Genomic DNA, 20969 nt, shown 5'->3' with positions numbered 1-20969 from the left:
GTCGAACCTACAATCTACAGATCAATAATCAGACATGTTATCCATTGCCCACTGTCCCATGTGTCTTGTAGTAATTGAAGTGTCTTTCTTGTTTTTGAGCCTGTTTTCAGAATTTTATGGTTATTGAAGTATATACAGAATCACACTTTGGTAATTGACTGTACACTATCTGCAGGGATTGTTTCCCAAAAACGTTTTAAGTAAAATAATCCTTGTGACTGCTAAAAGATCTTTAAAAAATGTAATGAACTTACTCAGACAGAGCACAAACATTCTTCTTTCCTGAATTCCAGAATTTATGTCAAATTCCCAGTCCTTTAGTAAAATAATTCACAATTAAATTATTCAAAGCATGTTAAGATAGCTTTATAATAAGCATTAAACACAAATAGGGCAAGCACCTTCAAAGAATCTGCTTACTTTCTGAAATATTCTTAAGATTGAGTTTTGTGAAAAAATGGATGATTGAGAAACAAAATCAAAATGCCGTGACCCGGATTCAAACCGGGTTGCTGCGGCCACAACGCAGAGTACTAACCACTATACGATCATGGCAATTTAAACAAGCCAGGTAAGAGTCGAACCTACAATCTACAGATCCATAGTCACACACGTTATCCATTGCCCACTGTCCCGGGTGTCTTGTAGTAATTGAAGTGTCTTTCCAGTTTTTGAGCCAGTTTTTGAGTTTTATGGTTATTGAAGTATATACAGAATCACATTTTGGAAATTGAATGTACACTATCTGCAGGGATTGTTTCCCAAAAATGTTTTAGGTACAATAATCCTTGTGACTGCTAAAAGATCTTTCAAAACTGTAATGAACTTACTCAGACAGAGCCCAAACATTCTTCTTTCCTGAATTCCAGAATTTATGTCAAATTCCCAGTCCTTTATTAAAATAATTCACAATTAAATTATTCAAAGCATGTTAAGATAGCTTTATAATAAGCATTAAACACAAATAGTGCAAGCACCTTCAAAGAATCTGCTTACTTTCTGAAATTTTCTTAAGATTCAGTATTGTGAAAAAATGGATGATTGAGAAACAAAATCAAAATGCCATGACCTGTTTTCGAACCGGGGTTGCTGCGGCCACAACTCAGAGTACTAACCACTATACGATCAAGGTAATATAAGCGAGCCAGGTAGGAGTCGAACCTACAATCTTCTGATCCGTAGTCAGACGCGTTATCCATTGCGCCACTGGCCCAAGTGATTTGTAGAAATTGAAGTGTCTTTCCTGTTTTTGAGCCTATTTTCAGAGTTTTATGGTTATTGAAGTGTATACAGAATCACATTTTGGAAATTGACTGTACACTATCTGCAGGGATTGTTTCCCAAAAACGTTTTAGGTAAAATAATAATTGTGACTGCTAAAAGATATTTCAAAAATGTGATGAACTTACTCAGAAGGAAGCCCAAACATTCTTCTTTCCTGAATTCTAGAATTTATGTCAAATTCCAAGTACTTTAGTACAATAATTCACAATTAAATTATTCAAAGCATGTTAAGATAGCTTTATAATAAGCATTAAACACAAATAGTGCAAGCACCTTCAAAGAATCTGCTTACTTTCTGAAATTTTCTTAAGATTCAGTATTGTGAAAAAATGGATGATTGAGAAACAAAATCAAAATGCCGTGACCTGTTTTCGAACCGGGGTTGCTGCGGCCACAACGCAGAGTACTAACCACTATGCGATCAAGGCAATATAAGCGAGCCAGGTAGGAGTCGAACCTACAATCTACTGATCCGTAGTCAGACGCGTTATCCATTGCGCCACTGGCCCACGTGTTTTGTAGTTATTGAAGTGTCTTTCCTGTTTTTGAGCCTGTTTTAAAGTTTTATGGTTATTGAAGTATATACAGAATCACATTTTGGAAATTGACTGTACACTATCTGCAGGGATTGATTCCCAAAAACGTTTTAGGTACAATAATCCTTGTGACTGCTAAAAGATCTTTCAAAAATGTAATGAACTTACTCAGACAGAGCACAAACATTCTTCTTTCCTGAATTCCAGAATTTATGTCAAATTCCCAGTCCATTAGTAAAATAATTCACAATTAAATTATTCAAAGCATGTTAAGATAGCTTTATAATAAGCATTAAACACAAATAGTGCAAGCACCTTCAAAGAATCTGCTTACTTTCTGAAATTTTCTTAAGATTCAGTATTGTGAAAAAATGGATGGTTGAGAAACAAAATCACAATGCCGTGACCTGTTTTTGAACCGGGGTTGCTGCGGCCACAACGCAGAGTACTAACTACTATGCGATCAAGGCAATATAAGCGAGCCAGGAAGGAGTCGAACCTACAATCTTCTGATCCGTAGTCAGACGCGTTATCCATTGCGCCACTGGCCCACGTGTTTTGTAGCAATTGAAGTGTCTTTCCTGTTTTTGAGCCTATTTTCAGAGTTTTATGGTTATTGAAGTATATACAGAATCACATTTTGGAAATTGACTGTAGACTATCTGCAGGGATTGTTTCCCAAAAACTTTTAGGTAAAATAATAATTGTGACTGCTAAAAGATATTTCAAAAATGTGATGAACTTACTCAGAAGGAAGCCCAAACATTCTTCTTTCCTGAATTCTAGAATTTATGTCCAATTCCCAGTACTTTAGTACAATAATTCACAATTAAATTATTCAAAGCATGTTAAGATAGCTTTATAATAAGCATTAAACACAAATAGTGCAAGCACCTTCAAAGAATCTGCTTACTTTCTGAAATTTTCTTAAGATTCAGTATTGTGAAAAAATGGATAATTGAGAAACAAAATCAAAATGCCGTGACCCGGATTCGAACCGGGGTTGCTGCGGCCACAACGCAGAGTACTAACCACTATATGATCACGGCAATTTAAGCGAGCCAGATAGGAGTCGAACCTACAATCTACAGATCAATAGTCAGACATGTTATCCATTGCCCACTGTCCCATGTGTCTTGTAGTAATTGAAGTGTCTTTCTTGTTTTTGAGCCTGTTTTCAGAATTTTATGGTTATTGAAGTATATACAGAATCACACTTTGGTAATTGACTGTACACTATCTGCAGGGATTGTTTCCCAAAAACGTTTTAGGTAAAATAATCCTTGTGACTGCTAAAAGATCTTTAAAAAATGTGATGAACTTACTCAGACAGAGCCCAAACATTCTTCTTTCCTGAATTCCAGAATTTATGTCAAATTCCCAGTCCTTTATTAAAATAATTCACAATTAAATTATTCAAAGCATGTTAAGATAGCTTTATAATAAGCATTAAACACAAATAGTGCAAGCACCTTCAAAGAATCTGCTTACTTTCTGAAATTTTCTTAAGATTCAGTATTGTGAAAAAATGGATGATTGAGAAACAAAATCAAAATGCCATGACCTGTTTTCGAACCGGGGTTGCTGCGGCCACAACTCAGAGTACTAACCACTATACGATCAAGGTAATATAAGCGAGCCAGGTAGGAGTCGAACCTACAATCTTCTGATCCGTAGTCAGACGCGTTATCCATTGCGCCACTGGCCCAAGTGATTTGTAGAAATTGAAGTGTCTTTCCTGTTTTTGAGCCTGTTTTAAAGTTTTATGGTTATTGAAGTATATACAGAATCACATTTTGGAAATTGACTGTACACTATCTGCAGGGATTGATTCCCAAAAACGTTTTAGGTACAATAATCCTTGTGACTGCTAAAAGATCTTTCAAAAATGTAATGAACTTACTCAGACAGAGCACAAACATTCTTCTTTCCTGAATTCCAGAATTTATGTCAAATTCCCAGTCCATTAGTAAAATAATTCACAATTAAATTATTCAAAGCATGTTAAGATAGCTTTATAATAAGCATTAAACACAAATAGTGCAAGCACCTTCAAAGAATCTGCTTACTTTCTGAAATTTTCTTAAGATTCAGTATTGTGAAAAAATGGATGGTTGAGAAACAAAATCACAATGCCGTGACCTGTTTTCGAACCGGGGTTGCTGCGGCCACAACGCAGAGTACTAACCACTATGCGATCAAGGCAATATAAGCGAGCCAGGAAGGAGTCGAACCTACAATCTTCTGATCCGTAGTCAGACGCGTTATCCATTGCGCCACTGGCCCACGTGTTTTGTAGCAATTGAAGTGTCTTTCCTGTTTTTGAGCCTATTTTCAGAGTTTTATGGTTATTGAAGTATATACAGAATCACATTTTGGAAATTGACTGTAGACTATCTGCAGGGATTGTTTCCCAAAAACTTTTAGGTAAAATAATAATTGTGACTGCTAAAAGATATTTCAAAAATGTGATGAACTTACTCAGAAGGAAGCCCAAACATTCTTCTTTCCTGAATTCTAGAATTTATGTCCAATTCCCAGTACTTTAGTACAATAATTCACAATTAAATTATTCAAAGCATGTTAAGATAGCTTTATAATAAGCATTAAACACAAATAGTGCAAGCACCTTCAAAGAATCTGCTTACTTTCTGAAATTTTCTTAAGATTCAGTATTGTGAAAAAATGGATAATTGAGAAACAAAATCAAAATGCCGTGACCCGGATTCGAACCGGGGTTGCTGCGGCCACAACGCAGAGTACTAACCACTATATGATCACGGCAATTTAAGCGAGCCAGATAGGAGTCGAACCTACAATCTACAGATCAATAGTCAGACATGTTATCCATTGCCCACTGTCCCATGTGTCTTGTAGTAATTGAAGTGTCTTTCTTGTTTTTGAGCCTGTTTTCAGAATTTTATGGTTATTGAAGTATATACAGAATCACACTTTGGTAATTGACTGTACACTATCTGCAGGGATTGTTTCCCAAAAACGTTTTAGGTAAAATAATCCTTGTGACTGCTAAAAGATCTTTAAAAAATGTGATGAACTTACTCAGACAGAGCCCAAACATTCTTCTTTCCTGAATTCCAGAATTTATGTCAAATTCCCAGTCCTTTAGTACAATAATTCACAATTAAATTATTCAAAGCATGTTAAGATAGCTTTATAATAAGCATTAAACACAAATAGTGCAAGCACCTTCAAAGAATCTGCTTACTTTCTGAAATTATCTTAAGATTCAGTATTGTGAAAAAATGGATGATTGAGAAACAAAATCAAAATGCCATGACCTGTTTTCGAACCGGGGTTGCTGCGGCCACAACGCAGAGTACTAACCACTATGCGATCAAGGCAATATAAGCGAGCCAGGTAGGAGTCGAACCTACAATCTTCTGATCCGTAGTCAGACACGTTATCCATTGCGCCACTGGCCCAGGTGCCCTGTAGTAATTGAAGTGTCTTTCCTGTTTTTGAGCCAGTTTTGGAGTTTTATGGTTATTGAAGTATATACAGAATCACATTTTGGAAATTGACTGTACACTATCTGCAGGGATTGTTTCCCAAAAACGTTTTAGGTAAAATAATCCTTGTGACTGCTAAAAGATCTTTAAAAAATGTAATGAACTTACTCAGACAGAGCCCAAACATTCTTCTTTCCTGTATTCCAGAATTTATGTCAAATTACCAGTCCTTTAGTACAATAATTCACAATTAAATTATTCAAAGCATGTTAAGATAGCTTTATAATAAGCATTAAACACAAATAGTGCAAGCACCTTCAAAGAATCTGTTTACTTTCTGAAATTTTCTTAAGATTCAGTATTGTGAAAAAATGGATGGTTGAGAAACAAAATCAAAATGCCGTGACCTGTTTTCGAACCGGGGTTGCTGCGGCCACAACGCAGAGTACTAACCACTATGCGATCAAGGAAATATAAGCGAGCCAGGTAGGAGTCGAACCTACAATCTCCTGATACGTAGTCAGACGCGTTATCCATTGCGCCACTGGCCCACGTGTTTTGTAGTAATTGAAGTGTCTTTCCTGTTTTTGAGCCTATTTTCAGAGTTTTATGGTTATTGAAGTATATACAGAATCACATTTTGGTAATTGACTGTACACTATCTGCAGGGATTGCTTCCCAAAAACGTTTTAGGTAAAATAATCCTTGTGACTGCTAAAAGATCTTTAAAAAATGTGATGAACTTACTCAGACAGAGCCCAAACATTCTTCTTTCCTGAATTCCAGAATTTATGTCAAAATCCCAAATCCTTTAGTACAATAATTCACAATTAAATTATTCAAAGCATGTTAAGATAGCTTTATAATAAGCATTAAACACAAATAGTGCAAGCACCTTCAAAGAATCTGCTTACTTTCTGAAATTTTCTTAAGATTCAGTATTGTGAAAAAATGGATGATTGTGAAACAAAATCAAAATGCTGTGACCCATTTTCGAACCGGGGTTGCTGCGGCCACAACGCAGAGTAGTAACCACTATACAATCACGTCAATTTTAGCAAGCCAGGTAGGAGTCGAACCTACAAACTTATGATCCGTAGTCAGACACGTTATCCATTGCGCCACTGGCCCAGGTGCCTTGTAGTAATTGAAGTGTCTTTCCTGTTTTTGAGCCAGTTTTGGAGTTTTATGGTTATTGAAGTATATACAGAATCACATTTTGGAAATTGACTGTACACTATCTGCAGGGATTGTTTCCCAAAAACGTTTTAGGTAAAATAATCCTTGTGACTGCAAAAAGATATTTCAAAAATGTGATGAACTTACTCAGAAGGAAGCCCAAACATTCTTATTTCCTGAATTCCAGAATTTATGTCAAATTCCCAATACTTTAGTACAATAATTCACAATTAAATTATTCAAAGCATGTTAAGATAGCTTTATAATAAGCATTAAACACAAATAGTGCAAGCACCTTCAAAGAATCTGCTTACTTTCTGAAATTTTCTTAAGATTCAGTATTGTGAAAAAATGGATGATTGAGAAACAAAATCAAAATGCCGTGACCCGGATTCGAACCGGGGTTGCTGCGGCCACAACGCAGAGTACTAACCACTATACGATCACGGCAATTTAAGCGAGCCAGGTAGGAGTAGAACCTACAATCTAAAGATCCATAGTCAGACACGTTATCCATTGCCCACTGTCCCAGGTGTCTTGTAGTAATTGAAGTGTCTTTCCTGTTTTTGAGCCTGTTTTCAGAATTTTATGGTTATTGAAGTATATACAGAATCACATTTTGGTAATTGACTGTACACTATCTGCAGGGATTGCTTCCCAAAAACGTTTTAGGTAAAATAATCCTTGTGACTGCTAAAAGATCTTTAAAAAATGTGATGAACTTACTCAGACAGAGCCCAAACATTCTTCTTTCCTGAATTCCAGAATTTATGTCAAAATCCCAAATCCTTTAGTACAATAATTCACAATTAAATTATTCAAAGCATGTTAAGATAGCTTTATAATAAGCATTAAACACAAATAGTGCAAGCACCTTCAAAGAATCTGCTTACTTTCTGAAATTTTCTTAAGATTCAGTATTGTGAAAAAATGGATGATTGTGAAACAAAATCAAAATGCTGTGACCCATTTTCGAACCGGGGTTGCTGCGGCCACAACGCAGAGTAGTAACCACTATACGATCACTTCAATTTTAGCGAGCCAGGTAGGAGTCGAACCTACAAACTTATGATCCGTAGTCAGACACGTTATCCATTGCGCCACTGGCCCAGGTGCCCTTTAGTAATTGAAGTGTCTTTCCTGTTTTTGAGCCAGTTTTGGAGTTTTATGGTTATTGAAGTATATACAGAATCACATTTTGGAAATTGACTGTACACTATCTGCAGGGATTGTTTCCAAAAAACGTTTTAGGTAAAATGATCCTTGTGACTGCTAAAAGATCTTTAAAAAATGTAATGAACTTACTCAGACAGAGCACAAACATTCTTCTTTCCTGAATTCCAGAATTTATGTCAAATTCCCAGTCCTTTAGTACAATAATTCACAATTAAATTATTCAAAGCATGTTAAGATAGCTTTATAATAAGCATTAAACACAAATAGTGCAAGCACCTTCAAAGAATCTGCTTACTTTCTGAAATATTCTTAAGATTCAGTATTGTGAAAAAATGGATGATTGTGAAACAAAATCAAAATGCTGTGACCCATTTTCGAAATGGGGCTGCTGCAGCCACAACGCAGAGTACTAACTACTATACAATCACGGCAATTTAAGCGAGCCAGGTAGGAGTCGAACCTACAATCTTCTGATCCGTAGTCAGACGCATTATCCATTGCGCCACTGGCCCACGTGTTTTGTAGTAATTGAAGTGTCTTTCCTGTTTTTGAGCCTTTTTTCAGAGTTTTATGGTTATTGAAGTATATACAGAAGCACATTTTGGAAATTGACTGTACACTATCTGCAGGGATTGCTTCCCAAAAATGTTTTAGGTAAAATAATCCTTGTGACTGCTAAAAGATCATTAAAAAATGTGATGAACTTACTCAGACAGAGCCCAAACATTCTTCTTTCCTGAATTCCAGAATTTATGTCAAATTCCCAGTCCTTTAGTACAATAATTCACAATTAATTTATTCAAAGCATGTTAAGATAGCTTTATAATAATATTTAAACACAAATAGTGCAAGCACCTTCAAAGAATCTGCTTATTTTCTGAAATTTTCTCAAGATTCAGTATTGTGAAAAAATGGATGATTGAGAAACAAAATCAAAATGCTGTGACCCGGATTCGAACCGGGGTTGCTGCGGCCACAACGCAGAGTACTAACCACTGTACAATCATGGAAATATAAGCGAGCCAGGTAGGAATTGAACCAACAATCTTCTGATCCGTAGTCAGACGCGTTATCCATTGCGCCACTGGCCCACGTGTTTTGTAGTTATTGAAGTGTCTTTCCTGTTTTTGAGCCTGTTTTAAAGTTTTATGGTTATTGAAGTATATACAGAATCACATTTTGGAAATTGACTGTACACTATCTGCAGGGATTGATTCCCAAAAACGTTTTAGGTACAATAATCCTTGTGACTGCTAAAAGATCTTTCAAAAATGTAATGAACTTACTCAGACAGAGCACAAACATTCTTCTTTCCTGAATTCCAGAATTTATGTCAAATTCCCAGTCCATTAGTAAAATAATTCACAATTAAATTATTCAAAGCATGTTAAGATAGCTTTATAATAAGCATTAAACACAAATAGTGCAAGCACCTTCAAAGAATCTGCTTACTTTCTGAAATTTTCTTAAGATTCAGTATTGTGAAAAAATGGATGGTTGAGAAACAAAATCACAATGCCGTGACCTGTTTTCGAACCGGGGTTGCTGCGGCCACAACGCAGAGTACTAACCACTATATGATCACGGCAATTTAAGCGAGCCAGATAGGAGTCGAACCTACAATCTACAGATCAATAGTCAGACATGTTATCCATTGCCCACTGTCCCATGTGTCTTGTAGTAATTGAAGTGTCTTTCTTGTTTTTGAGCCTGTTTTCAGAATTTTATGGTTATTGAAGTATATACAGAATCACACTTTGGTAATTGACTGTACACTATCTGCAGGGATTGTTTCCCAAAAACGTTTTAGGTAAAATAATCCTTGTGACTGCTAAAAGATCTTTAAAAAATGTGATGAACTTACTCAGACAGAGCCCAAACATTCTTCTTTCCTGAATTCCAGAATTTATGTCAAATTCCCAGTCCTTTAGTACAATAATTCACAATTAAATTATTCAAAGCATGTTAAGATAGCTTTATAATAAGCATTAAACACAAATAGTGCAAGCACCTTCAAAGAATCTGCTTACTTTCTGAAATTTTCTTAAGATTCAGTATTGTGAAAAAATGGATGATTGAGAAACAAAATCAAAATGCCATGACCTGTTTTCGAACCGGGGTTGCTGCGGCCACAACGCAGAGTACTAACCACTATGCGATCAAGGCAATATAAGCGAGCCAGGTAGGAGTCGAACCTACAATCTTCTGATCCGTAGTCAGACACGTTATCCATTGCGCCACTGGCCCAGGTGCCCTGTAGTAATTGAAGTGTCTTTCCTGTTTTTGAGCCAGTTTTGGAGTTTTATGGTTATTGAAGTATATACAGAATCACATTTTGGAAATTGACTGTACACTATCTGCAGGGATTGTTTCCCAAAAACGTTTTAGGTAAAATAATCCTTGTGACTGCTAAAAGATCTTTAAAAAATGTAATGAACTTACTCAGACAGAGCCCAAACATTCTTCTTTCCTGTATTCCAGAATTTATGTCAAATTACCAGTCCTTTAGTACAATAATTCACAATTAAATTATTCAAAGCATGTTAAGATAGCTTTATAATAAGCATTAAACACAAATAGTGCAAGCACCTTCAAAGAATCTGTTTACTTTCTGAAATTTTCTTAAGATTCAGTATTGTGAAAAAATGGATGGTTGAGAAACAAAATCAAAATGCCGTGACCTGTTTTCGAACCGGGGTTGCTGCGGCCACAACGCAGAGTACTAACCACTATGCGATCAAGGAAATATAAGCGAGCCAGGTAGGAGTCGAACCTACAATCTCCTGATCCGTAGTCAGACGCGTTATCCATTGCGCCACTGGCCCACGTGTTTTGTAGTAATTGAAGTGTCTTTCCTGTTTTTGAGCCTATTTTCAGAGTTTTATGGTTATTGAAGTATATACAGAATCACATTTTGGTAATTGACTGTACACTATCTGCAGGGATTGCTTCCCAAAAACGTTTTAGGTAAAATAATCCTTGTGACTGCTAAAAGATCTTTAAAAAATGTGATGAACTTACTCAGACAGAGCCCAAACATTCTTCTTTCCTGAATTCCAGAATTTATGTCAAAATCCCAAATCCTTTAGTACAATAATTCACAATTAAATTATTCAAAGCATGTTAAGATAGCTTTATAATAAGCATTAAACACAAATAGTGCAAGCACCTTCAAAGAATCTGCTTACTTTCTGAAATTTTCTTAAGATTCAGTATTGTGAAAAAATGGATGATTGTGAAACAAAATCAAAATGCTGTGACCCATTTTCGAACCGGGGTTGCTGCGGCCACAACGCAGAGTAGTAACTACTATACAATCACGTCAATTTTAGCGAGCCAGGTAGGAGTCGAACCTACAAACTTATGATCCGTAGTCAGACACGTTATCCATTGCGCCACTGGCCCAGGTGCCTTTTAGTAATTGAAGTGTCTTTCCTGTTTTTGAGCCAGTTTTGGAGTTTTATGGTTATTGAAGTATATACAGAATCACATTTTGGAAATTGACTGTACACTATCTGCAGGGATTGTTTCCCAAAAACGTTTTAGGTAAAATAATCCTTGTGACTGCAAAAAGATATTTCAAAAATGTGATGAACTTACTCAGAAGGAAGCCCAAACATTCTTATTTCCTGAATTCCAGAATTTATGTCAAATTCCCAATACTTTAGTACAATAATTCACAATTAAATTATTCAAAGCATGTTAAGATAGCTTTATAATAAGCATTAAACACAAATAGTGCAAGCACCTTCAAAGAATCTGCTTACTTTCTGAAATTTTCTTAAGATTCAGTATTGTGAAAAAATGGATGATTGAGAAACAAAATCAAAATGCCGTGACCCGGATTCGAACCGGGGTTGCTGCGGCCACAACGCAGAGTACTAACCACTATACGATCACGGCAATTTAAGCGAGCCAGGTAGGAGTAGAACCTACAATCTAAAGATCCATAGTCAGACACGTTATCCATTGCCCACTGTCCCAGGTGTCTTGTAGTAATTGAAGTGTCTTTCCTGTTTTTGAGCCTGTTTTCAGAATTTTATGGTTATTGAAGTATATACAGAATCACATTTTGGTAATTGACTGTACACTATCTGCAGGGATTGCTTCCCAAAAACGTTTTAGGTAAAATAATCCTTGTGACTGCTAAAAGATCTTTAAAAAATGTGATGAACTTACTCAGACAGAGCCCAAACATTCTTCTTTCCTGAATTCCAGAATTTATGTCAAAATCCCAAATCCTTTAGTACAATAATTCACAATTAAATTATTCAAAGCATGTTAAGATAGCTTTATAATAAGCATTAAACACAAATAGTGCAAGCACCTTCAAAGAATCTGCTTACTTTCTGAAATTTTCTTAAGATTCAGTATTGTGAAAAAATGGATGATTGTGAAACAAAATCAAAATGCTGTGACCCATTTTCGAACCGGGGTTGCTGCGGCCACAACGCAGAGTAGTAACCACTATACGATCACTTCAATTTTAGCGAGCCAGGTAGGAGTCGAACCTACAAACTTATGATCCGTAGTCAGACACGTTATCCATTGCGCCACTGGCCCAGGTGCCCTTTAGTAATTGAAGTGTCTTTCCTGTTTTTGAGCCAGTTTTGGAGTTTTATGGTTATTGAAGTATATACAGAATCACATTTTGGAAATTGACTGTACACTATCTGCAGGGATTGTTTCCAAAAAACGTTTTAGGTAAAATGATCCTTGTGACTGCTAAAAGATCTTTAAAAAATGTAATGAACTTACTCAGACAGAGCACAAACATTCTTCTTTCCTGAATTCCAGAATTTATGTCAAATTCCCAGTCCTTTAGTACAATAATTCACAATTAAATTATTCAAAGCATGTTAAGATAGCTTTATAATAAGCATTAAACACAAATAGTGCAAGCACCTTCAAAGAATCTGCTTACTTTCTGAAATATTCTTAAGATTCAGTATTGTGAAAAAATGGATGATTGTGAAACAAAATCAAAATGCTGTGACCCGTTTTCGAAATGGGGCTGCTGCAGCCACAACGCAGAGTACTAACTACTATACAATCACGGCAATTTAAGCGAGCCAGGTAGGAGTCGAACCTACAATCTTCTGATCCGTAGTCAGACGCATTATCCATTGCGCCACTGGCCCACGTGTTTTGTAGTAATTGAAGTGTCTTTCCTGTTTTTGAGCCTTTTTTCAGAGTTTTATGGTTATTGAAGTATATACAGAAGCACATTTTGGAAATTGACTGTACACTATCTGCAGGGATTGCTTCCCAAAAATGTTTTAGGTAAAATAATCCTTGTGACTGCTAAAAGATCATTAAAAAATGTGATGAACTTACTCAGACAGAGCCCAAACATTCTTCTTTCCTGAATTCCAGAATTTATGTCAAATTCCCAGTCCTTTAGTACAATAATTCACAATTAATTTATTCAAAGCATGTTAAGATAGCTTTATAATAATATTTAAACACAAATAGTGCAAGCACCTTCAAAGAATCTGCTTATTTTCTGAAATTTTCTCAAGATTCAGTATTGTGAAAAAATGGATGATTGAGAAACAAAATCAAAATGCTGTGACCCGGATTCGAACCGGGGTTGCTGCGGCCACAACGCAGAGTACTAACCACTGTACAATCATGGAAATATAAGCGAGCCAGGTAGGAATTGAACCAACAATCTTCTGATCCGTAGTCAGACGCGTTATCCATTGCGCCACTGGCCCACGTGTTTTGTAGTTATTGAAGTGTCTTTCCTGTTTTTGAGCCTGTTTTAAAGTTTTATGGTTATTGAAGTATATACAGAATCACATTTTGGAAATTGACTGTACACTATCTGCAGGGATTGATTCCCAAAAACGTTTTAGGTACAATAATCCTTGTGACTGCTAAAAGATCTTTCAAAAATGTAATGAACTTACTCAGACAGAGCACAAACATTCTTCTTTCCTGAATTCCAGAATTTATGTCAAATTCCCAGTCCATTAGTAAAATAATTCACAATTAAATTATTCAAAGCATGTTAAGATAGCTTTATAATAAGCATTAAACACAAATAGTGCAAGCACCTTCAAAGAATCTGCTTACTTTCTGAAATTTTCTTAAGATTCAGTATTGTGAAAAAATGGATGGTTGAGAAACAAAATCACAATGCCGTGACCTGTTTTCGAACCGGGGTTGCTGCGGCCACAACGCAGAGTACTAACCACTATGCGATCAAGGCAATATAAGCGAGCCAGGAAGGAGTCGAACCTACAATCTTCTGATCCGTAGTCAGACGCGTTATCCATTGCGCCACTGGCCCACGTGTTTTGTAGTTATTGAAGTGTCTTTCCTGTTTTTGAGCCTGTTTTAAAGTTTTATGGTTATTGAAGTATATACAGAATCACATTTTGGAAATTGACTGTACACTATCTGCAGGGATTGATTCCCAAAAACGTTTTAGGTACAATAATCCTTGTGACTGCTAAAAGATCTTTCAAAAATGTAATGAACTTACTCAGACAGAGCACAAACATTCTTCTTTCCTGAATTCCAGAATTTATGTCAAATTCCCAGTCCATTAGTAAAATAATTCACAATTAAATTATTCAAAGCATGTTAAGATAGCTTTATAATAAGCATTAAACACAAATAGTGCAAGCACCTTCAAAGAATCTGCTTACTTTCTGAAATTTTCTTAAGATTCAGTATTGTGAAAAAATGGATGGTTGAGAAACAAAATCACAATGCCGTGACCTGTTTTCGAACCGGGGTTGCTGCGGCCACAACGCAGAGTACTAACCACTATGCGATCAAGGCAATATAAGCGAGCCAGGAAGGAGTCGAACCTACAATCTTCTGATCCGTAGTCAGACGCGTTATCCATTGCGCCACTGGCCCACGTGTTTTGTAGCAATTGAAGTGTCTTTCCTGTTTTTGAGCCTATTTTCAGAGTTTTATGGTTATTGAAGTATATACAGAATCACATTTTGGAAATTGACTGTAGACTATCTGCAGGGATTGTTTCCCAAAAACTTTTAGGTAAAATAATAATTGTGACTGCTAAAAGATATTTCAAAAATGTGATGAACTTACTCAGAAGGAAGCCCAAACATTCTTCTTTCCTGAATTCTAGAATTTATGTCCAATTCCCAGTACTTTAGTACAATAATTCACAATTAAATTATTCAAAGCATGTTAAGATAGCTTTATAATAAGCATTAAACACAAATAGTGCAAGCACCTTCAAAGAATCTGCTTACTTTCTGAAATTTTCTTAAGATTCAGTATTGTGAAAAAATGGATAATTGAGAAACAAAATCAAAATGCCGTGACCCGGATTCGAACCGGGGTTGCTGCGGCCACAACGCAGAGTACTAACCACTATATGATCACGGCAATTTAAGCGAGCCAGATAGGAGTCGAACCTACAATCTACAGATCAATAGTCAGACATGTTATCCATTGCCCACTGTCCCATGTGTCTTGTAGTAATTGAAGTGTCTTTCTTGTTTTTGAGCCTGTTTTCAGAATTTTATGGTTATTGAAGTATATACAGAATCACACTTTGGTAATTGACTGTACACTATCTGCAGGGATTGTTTCCCAAAAACGTTTTAGGTAAAATAATCCTTGTGACTGCTAAAAGATCTTTAAAAAATGTGATGAACTTACTCAGACAGAGCCCAAACATTCTTCTTTCCTGAATTCCAGAATTTATGTCAAATTCCCAGTCCTTTAGTACAATAATTCACAATTAAATTATTCAAAGCATGTTAAGATAGCTTTATAATAAGCATTAAACACAAATAGTGCAAGCACCTTCAAAGAATCTGCTTACTTTCTGAAATTTTCTTAAGATTCAGTATTGTGAAAAAATGGATGATTGTGAAACAAAATCAAAATGCCATGACCTGTTTTCGAACCGGGGTTGCTGCGGCCACAACGCAGAGTACTAACCACTATGCGATCAAGGCAATATAAGCGAGCCAGGTAAGAGTCGAACCTACAATCTTCTGATCCGTAGTCAGACACGTTATCCATTGCGCCACTGGCCCAGGTGCCCTGTAGTAATTGAAGTGTCTTTCCTGTTTTTGAGCCAGTTTTGGAGTTTTATGGTTATTGAAGTATATACAGAATCACATTTTGGAAATTGACTGTACACTATCTGCAGGGATTGTTTCCCAAAAACGTTTTAGGTAAAATAATCCTTGTGACTGCTAAAAGATCTTTAAAAAATGTAATGAACTTACTCAGACAGAGCCCAAACATTCTTCTTTCCTGTATTCCAGAATTTATGTCAAATTACCAGTCCTTTAGTACAATAATTCACAATTAAATTATTCAAAGCATGTTAAGATAGCTTTATAATAAGCATTAAACACAAATAGTGCAAGCACCTTCAAAGAATCTGTTTACTTTCTGAAATTTTCTTAAGATTCAGTATTGTGAAAAAATGGATGGTTGAGAAACAAAATCAAAATGCCGTGACCTGTTTTCGAACCGGGGTTGCTGCGGCCACAACGCAGAGTACTAACCACTATGCGATCAAGGAAATATAAGCGAGCCAGGTAGGAGTCGAACCTACAATCTCCTGATCCGTAGTCAGACGCGTTATCCATTGCGCCACTGGCCCACGTGTTTTGTAGTAATTGAAGTGTCTTTCCTGTTTTTGAGCCTATTTTCAGAGTTTTATGGTTATTGAAGTATATACAGAATCACATTTTGGTAATTGACTGTACACTATCTGCAGGGATTGCTTCCCAAAAACGTTTTAGGTAAAATAATCCTTGTGACTGCTAAAAGATCTTTAAAAAATGTGATGAACTTACTCAGACAGAGCCCAAACATTCTTCTTTCCTGAATTCCAGAATTTATGTCAAAATCCCAAATCCTTTAGTACAATAATTCACAATTAAATTATTCAAAGCATGTTAAGATAGCTTTATAATAAGCATTAAACACAAATAGTGCAAGCACCTTCAAAGAATCTGCTTACTTTCTGAAATTTTCTTAAGATTCAGTATTGTGAAAAAATGGATGATTGTGAAACAAAATCAAAATGCTGTGACCCATTTTCGAACCGGGGTTGCTGCGGCCACAACGCAGAGTAGTAACCACTATACAATCACGTCAATTTTAGCGAGCCAGGTAGGAGTCGAACCTACAAACTTATGATCCGTAGTCAGACACGTTATCCATTGCGCCACTGGCCCAGGTGCCTTGTAGTAATTGAAGTGTCTTTCCTGTTTTTGAGCCAGTTTTGGAGTTTTATGGTTATTGAAGTATATACAGAATCACATTTTGGAAATTGACTGTACACTATCTGCAGGGATTGTTTCCCAAAAACGTTTTAGGTAAAATAATCCTTGTGACTGCAAAAAGATATTTCAAAAATGTGATGAACTTACTCAGAAGGAAGCCCAAACATTCTTATTTCCTGAATTCCAGAATTTATGTCAAATTCCCAATACTTTAGTACAATAATTCACAATTAAATTATTCAAAGCATGTTAAGATAGCTTTATAATAAGCATTAAACACAAATAGTGCAAGCACCTTCAAAGAATCTGCTTACTTTCTGAAATTTTCTTAAGATTCAGTATTGTGAAAAAATGGATGATTGAGAAACAAAATCAAAATGCCGTGACCCGGATTCGAACCGGGGTTGCTGCGGCCACAACGCAGAGTACTAACCACTATACGATCACGGCAATTTAAGCGAGCCAGGTAGGAGTAGAACCTACAATCTAAAGATCCATAGTCAGACACGTTATCCATTGCCCACTGTCCCAGGTGTCTTGTAGTAATTGAAGTGTCTTTCCTGTTTTTGAGCCTGTTTTCAGAATTTTATGGTTATTGAAGTATATACAGAATCACATTTTGGTAATTGACTGTACACTATCTGCAGGGATTGCTTCCCAAAAACGTTTTAGGTAAAATAATCCTTGTGACTGCTAAAAGATCTTTAAAAAATGTGATGAACTTACTCAGACAGAGCCCAAACATTCTTCTTTCCTGAATTCCAGAATTTATGTCAAAATCCCAAATCCTTTAGTACAATAATTCACAATTAAATTATTCAAAGCATGTTAAGATAGCTTTATAATAAGCATTAAACACAAATAGTGCAAGCACCTTCAAAGAATCTGCTTACTTTCTGAAATTTTCTTAAGATTCAGTATTGTGAAAAAATGGATGATTGTGAAACAAAATCAAAATGCTGTGACCCATTTTCGAACCGGGGTTGCTGCGGCCACAACGCAGAGTAGTAACCACTATACGATCACGTCAATTTTAGCGAGCCAGGTAGGAGTCGAACCTACAAACTTATGATCCGTAGTCAGACACGTTTTCCATTGCGCCACTGGCCCAGGTGCCCTTTAGTAATTGAAGTGTTTTTCCTGTTTTTGAGCCAGTTTTGGAGTTTTATGGTTATTGAAGTATATACAGAATCACATTTTGGAAATTGACTGTACACTATCTGCAGGGATTGTTTCCAAAAAACGTTTTAGGTAAAATGATCCTTGTGACTGCTAAAAGATCTTTAAAAAATGTAATGAACTTACTCAGACAGAGCACAAACATTCTTCTTTCCTGAATTCCAGAATTTATGTCAAATTCCCAGTCCTTTAGTACAATAATTCACAATTAAATTATTCAAAGCATGTTAAGATAGCTTTATAATAAGCATTAAACACAAATAGTGCAAGCACCTTCAAAGAATCTGCTTACTTTCTGAAATATTCTTAAGATTCAGTATTGTGAAAAAATGGATGATTGTGAAACAAAATCAAAATGCTGTGACCCGTTTTCGAAATGGGGCTGCTGCAGCCACAACGCAGAGTACTAACTACTATACAATCACAGCAATTTAAGCGAGCCAGGTAGGAGTCGACCCTACAATTTTCTGATCCGTAGTCAGACGCATTATCCATTGCGCCACTGGCCCACGTGTTTTGTAGTAATTGAAGTGTCTTTCCTGTTTTTGAGCCTTTTTTCAGAGTTTTATGGTTATTGAAGTATATACAGAAGCACATTTTGGAAATTGACTGTACACTATCTGCAGGGATTGCTTCCCAAAAATGTTTTAGGTAAAATAATCCTTGTGACTGCTAAAAGATCATTAAAAAATGTGATGAACTTACTCAGACAGAGCCCAAACATTCTTCTTTCCTGAATTCCAGAATTTATGTCAAATTCCCAGTCCTTTAGTACAATAATTCACAATTAATTTATTCAAAGCATGTTAAGATAGCTTTATAATAATCATTAAACACAAATAGTGCAAGCACCTTCAAAGAATCTGCTTATTTTCTGAAATTTTCTCAAGATTCAGTATTGTGAAAAAATGGATGATTGAGAAACAAAATCAAAATGCTGTGACCCGGATTCGAACCGGGGTTGCTGCGGCCACAACGCAGAGTACTAAACTCTATACGATCATGACAATTTAAGTGAGCTAGGTAGGAGTCGAACCTATAATCTTCTGATCTATAGTCAGACGCGTTATCCATTGCCCACTGTCCCAGGTGTCTAGCAGCAATTGAAGAGTCTTTCCTGATTTTGAGCCTGTTTTAAAGTTTTATGGTTATTGAAGTATATACAGAATCACATTTTGGAAATTGACTGTACACTATCTGCAGGGATTGTTTCCCAAAAATGTTTTAGGTACAATAATCCTTGTGACTGCTAAAAGATCTTTAAAAAATGTAATGAACTTACTCAGACAGAGCCCAAACATTCTTCTTTCCTGAATTCTAGAATTTATGTCAAATTCCTAGTCCTTTAGTAAAATTATTCACAATTAAATTATTCAAAGCATGTTAAGATAGCTTTATAATAAGCATTAAACACAAATAGTGCAAGCACCTTCAAAGAATCTGCTTACTTTCTGAAATTTTCTTAAGATTCAGTATTGTGAAAAAATGGATGATTGAGAAACAAAATCAAAATGCCGTGACCCGGATTCGAACCAACGTTGGTGCGGCCACAACGCAGAGTGCTAACCACTATATGATCACGGCAACTTAAGTGAGCCAGGTAGGAGTAGAACCTACAATCTACAGATCCATAGTCAGACACGTTATCCATTGCCCCCTGTCACGGGTGTCTTGTAGTAATTGAAGTGTCTTTCCTGTTTTTGAGCCTGTTTTCTGAATTTTATGGTTATTGAAGTATATACAGAATCACATTTTGGAAATTGACTGTACACTATCTGCAGGGATTGTGTCCCAAAAACGTTTTAGGTAAAATAATCCTTGTGACTGCTAAAAGATCTTTAAAAAATGTGATGAACTTACTCTGACAGAGCCCAAACATTCTTCTTTTCTGAATTCTTGAATTTATGTCAAATTCCAAGTACTTTAGTACAATAATTCACAATTAAATTATTCAAAGCATGTTAAGATAGCTTTATAATAAGCATTAAACACAAATAGTGCAAGCACCTTCAAAGAATCTGCTTACTTTCTGAAATTTTCTTAAGATTCAGTATTGTGAAAAAATGGATGATTGAGAAACAAAATCAAAATGCCGTGACCCGGATTCGAACCGGGGTTGCAGCTGCCACAACGCAGAGTACTAACCACTATACGATCACGGCAATTTAAGCGAGCCAGGTAGGAGTCGAACCTACAATCTACAGATCCATAGTCAGACACTTTATCCATGGCCCACTGTCCCGGGTGTCTTGTAGTAATTGAAGTGTCTTTCCTGTTTTTGAGCCTGTTTTCAGAATTTTATGGTTATTGAAGTATATACAGAATCACATTTTGGTAATTGACTGTACACTATCTGCAGGGATTGTTTCCCAAAAACGTTTTAGGTAAAATAATCCTTGTGACTGCTAAAAGATCTTTAAAAAATGTGATGAACTTACTCAGACAGAGCCCAAACATTCTTCTTTCCTGAATTTCAGAATTTATGTCAAATTCCCAGTCCTTTAGTACAATAATTCACAATTAAATTATTCAAAGCATGTTAAGATAGCTTTATAATAAGCATTAAACACAAATAGTGCAAGCACCTTCAAAGAATCTGCTTACTTTCTGAAATTTTCTTAAGATTCAGTATTGTGAAAAAATGGATGATAGTGAAACAAAATCAAAATGCTGTGACCCGTTTTCGAACCGGTGTTGCTGCGGCCACAACGCAGAGTACTAACCACTATACGATCACGTCAATTTAAGCGAGCCAGGTAGGAGTCGAACCTACAAACTTATGATCCGTAGTCAGACACTTTATCCATTGCGCCACTGGCCCAGGTGCTCTGCAGTAATTGAAGTGTCTTTCCTGTTTTTGAGCCAGTTTTGGATTTTTATGGTTATTGAAGTATATACAGAATCAC

At 36.1% G+C, this 20969-nt stretch overlaps 24 non-coding genes across 24 annotated transcripts; all 24 read right to left on the bottom strand.

Moving 5' to 3' along the window:
* Nucleotides 1-1140: 1140 nt before the first annotated feature.
* TRNAR-ACG (transfer RNA arginine (anticodon ACG)) lies at nucleotides 1141-1213 on the bottom strand. Its single transcript has one exon. It is a non-coding gene; the product is annotated as a tRNA-Arg (tRNA).
* A 507-nt stretch (nucleotides 1214-1720) lies between these two features.
* TRNAR-ACG (transfer RNA arginine (anticodon ACG)) lies at nucleotides 1721-1793 on the bottom strand. The gene has a single exon. It is a non-coding gene; the product is annotated as a tRNA-Arg (tRNA).
* Nucleotides 1794-2298: 505 nt separating this feature from the next.
* On the bottom strand, nucleotides 2299-2371 carry TRNAR-ACG (transfer RNA arginine (anticodon ACG)). Its single transcript has one exon. It is a non-coding gene; the product is annotated as a tRNA-Arg (tRNA).
* Nucleotides 2372-3455: 1084 nt separating this feature from the next.
* TRNAR-ACG (transfer RNA arginine (anticodon ACG)) lies at nucleotides 3456-3528 on the bottom strand. Its single transcript has one exon. It is a non-coding gene; the product is annotated as a tRNA-Arg (tRNA).
* A 505-nt stretch (nucleotides 3529-4033) lies between these two features.
* TRNAR-ACG (transfer RNA arginine (anticodon ACG)) lies at nucleotides 4034-4106 on the bottom strand. Its single transcript has one exon. It is a non-coding gene; the product is annotated as a tRNA-Arg (tRNA).
* A 1084-nt stretch (nucleotides 4107-5190) lies between these two features.
* On the bottom strand, nucleotides 5191-5263 carry TRNAR-ACG (transfer RNA arginine (anticodon ACG)). Its single transcript has one exon. It is a non-coding gene; the product is annotated as a tRNA-Arg (tRNA).
* Nucleotides 5264-5768: 505 nt separating this feature from the next.
* TRNAR-ACG (transfer RNA arginine (anticodon ACG)) lies at nucleotides 5769-5841 on the bottom strand. Its single transcript has one exon. It is a non-coding gene; the product is annotated as a tRNA-Arg (tRNA).
* A 1006-nt stretch (nucleotides 5842-6847) lies between these two features.
* On the bottom strand, nucleotides 6848-6919 carry TRNAH-GUG (transfer RNA histidin (anticodon GUG)). The gene has a single exon. It is a non-coding gene; the product is annotated as a tRNA-His (tRNA).
* Nucleotides 6920-7506: 587 nt separating this feature from the next.
* TRNAR-ACG (transfer RNA arginine (anticodon ACG)) lies at nucleotides 7507-7579 on the bottom strand. Its single transcript has one exon. It is a non-coding gene; the product is annotated as a tRNA-Arg (tRNA).
* A 505-nt stretch (nucleotides 7580-8084) lies between these two features.
* Nucleotides 8085-8157, bottom strand: TRNAR-ACG (transfer RNA arginine (anticodon ACG)). Its single transcript has one exon. It is a non-coding gene; the product is annotated as a tRNA-Arg (tRNA).
* A 506-nt stretch (nucleotides 8158-8663) lies between these two features.
* Nucleotides 8664-8736, bottom strand: TRNAR-ACG (transfer RNA arginine (anticodon ACG)). The gene has a single exon. It is a non-coding gene; the product is annotated as a tRNA-Arg (tRNA).
* Nucleotides 8737-9819: 1083 nt separating this feature from the next.
* TRNAR-ACG (transfer RNA arginine (anticodon ACG)) lies at nucleotides 9820-9892 on the bottom strand. The gene has a single exon. It is a non-coding gene; the product is annotated as a tRNA-Arg (tRNA).
* Nucleotides 9893-10397: 505 nt separating this feature from the next.
* On the bottom strand, nucleotides 10398-10470 carry TRNAR-ACG (transfer RNA arginine (anticodon ACG)). Its single transcript has one exon. It is a non-coding gene; the product is annotated as a tRNA-Arg (tRNA).
* A 507-nt stretch (nucleotides 10471-10977) lies between these two features.
* On the bottom strand, nucleotides 10978-11050 carry TRNAR-ACG (transfer RNA arginine (anticodon ACG)). Its single transcript has one exon. It is a non-coding gene; the product is annotated as a tRNA-Arg (tRNA).
* Nucleotides 11051-11476: 426 nt separating this feature from the next.
* Nucleotides 11477-11548, bottom strand: TRNAH-GUG (transfer RNA histidin (anticodon GUG)). Its single transcript has one exon. It is a non-coding gene; the product is annotated as a tRNA-His (tRNA).
* Nucleotides 11549-12135: 587 nt separating this feature from the next.
* On the bottom strand, nucleotides 12136-12208 carry TRNAR-ACG (transfer RNA arginine (anticodon ACG)). The gene has a single exon. It is a non-coding gene; the product is annotated as a tRNA-Arg (tRNA).
* Nucleotides 12209-12713: 505 nt separating this feature from the next.
* TRNAR-ACG (transfer RNA arginine (anticodon ACG)) lies at nucleotides 12714-12786 on the bottom strand. Its single transcript has one exon. It is a non-coding gene; the product is annotated as a tRNA-Arg (tRNA).
* A 506-nt stretch (nucleotides 12787-13292) lies between these two features.
* Nucleotides 13293-13365, bottom strand: TRNAR-ACG (transfer RNA arginine (anticodon ACG)). Its single transcript has one exon. It is a non-coding gene; the product is annotated as a tRNA-Arg (tRNA).
* Nucleotides 13366-13870: 505 nt separating this feature from the next.
* Nucleotides 13871-13943, bottom strand: TRNAR-ACG (transfer RNA arginine (anticodon ACG)). The gene has a single exon. It is a non-coding gene; the product is annotated as a tRNA-Arg (tRNA).
* Nucleotides 13944-14448: 505 nt separating this feature from the next.
* On the bottom strand, nucleotides 14449-14521 carry TRNAR-ACG (transfer RNA arginine (anticodon ACG)). The gene has a single exon. It is a non-coding gene; the product is annotated as a tRNA-Arg (tRNA).
* A 1662-nt stretch (nucleotides 14522-16183) lies between these two features.
* On the bottom strand, nucleotides 16184-16256 carry TRNAR-ACG (transfer RNA arginine (anticodon ACG)). Its single transcript has one exon. It is a non-coding gene; the product is annotated as a tRNA-Arg (tRNA).
* Nucleotides 16257-16763: 507 nt separating this feature from the next.
* TRNAR-ACG (transfer RNA arginine (anticodon ACG)) lies at nucleotides 16764-16836 on the bottom strand. Its single transcript has one exon. It is a non-coding gene; the product is annotated as a tRNA-Arg (tRNA).
* Nucleotides 16837-17262: 426 nt separating this feature from the next.
* TRNAH-GUG (transfer RNA histidin (anticodon GUG)) lies at nucleotides 17263-17334 on the bottom strand. Its single transcript has one exon. It is a non-coding gene; the product is annotated as a tRNA-His (tRNA).
* A 587-nt stretch (nucleotides 17335-17921) lies between these two features.
* On the bottom strand, nucleotides 17922-17994 carry TRNAR-ACG (transfer RNA arginine (anticodon ACG)). Its single transcript has one exon. It is a non-coding gene; the product is annotated as a tRNA-Arg (tRNA).
* Between the last annotated feature and the right edge of the window lie 2975 nt (nucleotides 17995-20969).

The sequence above is a fragment of the Taudactylus pleione genome, unplaced genomic scaffold (genome assembly GCF_031769625.1).
Source record: "Taudactylus pleione unplaced genomic scaffold, aTauple2 ptg000551l, whole genome shotgun sequence".
NCBI lineage: Eukaryota > Metazoa > Chordata > Amphibia > Anura > Myobatrachidae > Taudactylus > Taudactylus pleione.
The sequence above is the reverse complement of the archived record's forward strand: the minus strand, read 5'-3'. Positions and strand labels throughout refer to the sequence as shown.